Source organism: Patiria miniata, unplaced genomic scaffold, assembly GCF_015706575.1.
Source record: "Patiria miniata isolate m_02_andy unplaced genomic scaffold, ASM1570657v1 HiC_scaffold_3, whole genome shotgun sequence".
NCBI lineage: Eukaryota > Metazoa > Echinodermata > Asteroidea > Valvatida > Asterinidae > Patiria > Patiria miniata.
In genome coordinates, this window is record NW_024037069.1 from 37,622,090 (window position 1) to 37,626,610 (window position 4,521).

Genomic DNA, 4,521 nt, shown 5'->3' on the forward strand with positions numbered 1-4,521 from the left:
GCAAGCCTCGGAATTGGTTTGATGAGCAGTTTCTATGGCAACGGTGGAGAGTGGGGCCTATCTGTATAGTTCAAATTTATTTTAATCAGAGATTCACTGATTATTGGTTGCAAGATTTGAGGTCAGAAAGGCTCTTTTTTGAAATCTGCGAAATCTGGGATTTACAGACTTTACTGATTGAGTTATATTTCTGTGAAATGTTATTTTTCTGTAGTTATTTTTTTTCTTAAGATAATATATTAGTTTGTGATTCAAGCTGTAATGTATTTCATCAAGCCAAGCTTTTTTTCATTAAGATTTGAGATTTGTGATTTTGACTGTGATTGTGAAGATCAATGATTAATCTGTAGCTCATGATGATAACTTTTCATCGTCAAAAATTGCGATATCGGTAATTTCTGGTGTCTTTATAATCCGTTATGTTGTAGTAGCAGCTCAAGCGACAAATGTAAAACAACGATTGTAAGGAAAGGAAAAGTATGGAGAAGGAAGTTTAGAATATTTGTTGAGCATCGGAATGGATTTTGCTTTTATATAGTGGTAAAATGACAACAATAACGAAGGAAGTGGTCATTCTCCATGGAAATTCCGCCTACCGCTTACAGTTCTTTCTATGATAAACAAACTGAAATTAACATTAAAACCGTTTTCCAATTATAAAAACGATATTATTTTATTTTCATTTACCCTGATGAAAATTTAATGTTGAAGCAATGTATGTATATTTTGTCTTTCAAATCTTGTAAATATATTTTTATTTTGTTTTCCTTTTTTTTGGCAGCAAAACGATTTTTGGCAGAATTTAACAAATTTTTGGCTCACTTCTGGACTACAAATTACATGAAAATTAGCTACTGCTGAATAAAGTAATGTTTTGATTATAAAGTATATTTTAATGTCAGCTTAAAATATTGCTCACTTTCGTTGGAAGTATACATGTACAAATGTATACTGGACTTTGTTTGATGACCGTATATATATATAGCAATAGACATTATGCTTCATGATTATACAACTTCATAATGCATACAACTTCATAATATCTTCCTCCATATTGCAATTTTAATGCGCTGCAAAAACTGTAGTGTTAATTTAACACCATTCGGTATCTATATATGACAACACCAGTAAAATTTAACACCAGATGGTCCTATATAGATACCAATGGTGTAAATTTAACACTGCAGTTCTTGCAGTGTGGAAACCGTTTGAGTTCTCGCAATTGTTAAGTTCATTTAAGGCTTTGTATACTACTGCAGGCTTTGCGCTACTTTGTGCTAATATAGAAGCTTATCGATAAGCTTATGATAAAGTATGAAGAGTGACAACTCAAGTATAGAATTAATTAATTGTGTTCACCTTAATTAGCTCCAGCTGTAATCGCGGTGCTTTATGTGGCTAAGTGGCTTAGTAGGCTTTGTGGGTACTTAATAACCATAGATCCGGAAATGTCTATACATGGTGGTGCAAAAAGAAGGAAACCAACTTTTGCCAGCAATTTTCACCTAGTTGTTGAGCATATTTCAAAAATTCAATTAAATGGTAATAAAATATTGATCTTTAAACGTAAGTGACGAAAAAAACATTGCCAATTATGCATATTTTGCCTCTGAGAATAATTTCATGTGCTAAACATGTTTGTCCACGGACGGCTTTATTCCATCCGCTTGACTGCATATGAGCACCGGAGCTTAATTCAAAGACAAAAACACTACATTTCCAACAAGGCTGAGCGTTTGTTTGGCCACAACTTTGAATCCCCAAGAAACATTGGTAATTTAAAAGACAACACTCCGAGCATAGGGACAGAGGCCGAGAGTTCCGTATTGCGATGAATGTCTTGCTTAAACGTCATTTTCTGTTTCAAAATATTCTTATTCAAAGGTTGCAATTTTAGTGAAATTTTTGAACGCTGTTCTGTTTTGATCCGAAACATTTACTGTAGAGGTTTATTAGGGTGATTTTTCAATTTGAATAGTTTTAATGATTATTTACAGCTTGTATGTATTTGTTTGCATTGCTTAAACAATTATATTCACAGTGCTTATAGTTATATTACTCTCCTTCATTTATTTGGTTACTTACTTCAGCACTCACACTAAGCAATACATGATTAATAGTTCAATTATTCTCGTCTAATTCCTGTATTTTATGGCTAGTACGATTTATACTGAAATAGTTTAACTCATTAACGATTGATGCGGATATCATTTGGTTGTTACAGCAGCTATGTGCTGGGAAAATGAATTTCTGCACGCGTTTCCGCGGACGGTCCTTCCGACCCGAAGTCAATGGCAGCCACGATTGTCTGTGCACCGTGGCCGCGCCTGGCTACACATTACACTCAGCTGGGATCAATGTTTTATTTCTTTCATGCACGTCAGAACCAATTATTAATCGTGACCACACATTCACAAAACTGATGATTAGTGGCAATAATTCGGGTTTTTTTTTAGGTTGTAAAATCTAGAAAAGCAGACGGGCATGCCGTGGCCTGTATGTACATGTAGCAAGACCCATTTGTGGCTCAAAATAGGCCTTAACGTAGGCCTACTGCGTGGACTTTTTTCCGTATTTGAGCCACCAGCAGTGATAGCAACATGTGAGGAAAAGTTGTCTGGAGGAAATCGAAATTGGGACTGTTTTGTTTTCACTTGATATTCCCTAACCAGGGAAATCAAAAGGTCCGCACATGTCCCCTGACCTGACCCAGAGAAAAAAGGGCGTAATTTTTGGACAAACTCTGCAAATTTCGCCTGAGCATTACAAGACAGGTAGACATCCACAGATTAAACAGAATTAAATATTTCACCCTCGTTATTAACTAGGTACACGCAATATCTTTCATAGTGAATATCATTTGAAAAGACAATATAATTTTGATTCTTAAAAACTATTAAAATTGGCTTCATCACCATTGAGTGCCTCCAGAAGTCAGGTATTGGAGCCCTGGGGATATTTGACTGAAAACTGGGGATTCTGAAGGGTACAGAATACCTCATTCCTATCGATATACTTGCTCGGGGACTATTCGCACGGCTGGACAACAACTCTGGCGCCATTTCCTGCAGCTGTTTCCTTCTTTCTGTCATGAACTTCAACATGTATTTTACATGCGCACTTTCTGCGACATTTTAACACAGATATGTTCAACGAAACAGATTGTATCAGTATTCGTCAAAGCTAGCAGTGAATCATTGTTCATATATGGATACCGGAAAGCATGTGCGTGTTCAAGTATTTTCTTTTACCTCACCTTGACTTTCTTTCAACTCGCTCGAAATACTTTCACTTTGGTAGAACTTCCCTAACCAATTGAGCGCATGCATTGTCAGACAATTCTAATTAATGGAAAAAAACTGATGACTTCAATTGTCATCTTTTATTCTCACGATACGAAACCAAACACCCGTTGACACCAATGAACGTGCTTTCGTTATACAAGTAATAATGAGTAATTTTTGATTCATATTCACCCACTTTCTTCCCTAAAGTAAAACCCGTGCGTTTATTTCTGGAATTTGGTTTTGTTCCCTTTTTGCCTCGTAATTCTTTTACACCTCGGTGGGCCTGTTTAACCATGAAATTCTGAAAATGTATGAACTTAAAAATGAAAAGGTAAAAAAGCATAGCACATTACCTATACTTATATCCCCCGCACTTAAACGTGTCGTCAAATAATAAAACTCATATACTATACACAAGTGGTTTGGAAAATATTTAAGGTAACTGACATTATTAGCAAACAGAAAACAAAAGTCTGAAGCAGGTTATTAAAGAAACCCGTCGAATTTTAAGCTCAATGGATGATACACTTGCTGAGAAAATTTTGAAAGTGTATATTTAAGATTATTTTCTCAACGCAAAGCATGTTAAACTGAAATAACGAATCCAGCACTTACATGATCGATCAGTGACCACACTTTGAAAGTGTTAAATCCAGCATATTTTAAATTGTTAAATCCAACGCTTAAACTGCTAATTCAACAGTTGTGGATGCAACACTTTCAAACTTAACACTTTGAAAAAAGTTGAATAAACACTTACATTTAATTTAACATTTACAATGCTAGATTCAATACTTTCAAAGCGTGGTCACTCACCGAACCTTAAGTGTTGGATTCAACACTCAGTGTTAAGAGTGATATAGTTTGTGTTGAAAGCGCGAACCAACGCGAGGAATCGGTTATGATTCCTCTTTTCCCGAAACTACAGCATTAGCTTTTGTACGAGAAGCAACGCGTCACAGGATGCTGATTCTATTATTCACTAATACAAATAAGGACATTTCATGATGTTTGGACAGTTTCACTTTTGAACGTTTGCAAATAGTGTCCACACGCACGACGATAACAGATAGGTGTCCTTTATAGTACACCATACAAAGGGACTTTCATTGTTGCAGCACAACCGGAAGTAAAACCTTGACGCAATGCTTATCATAGCATTAAACCAGAACCTCAGCAGAAACAAAACACAAGTGATATATAAGCCTAAACCGTGCAGACCGACGCATCAGTG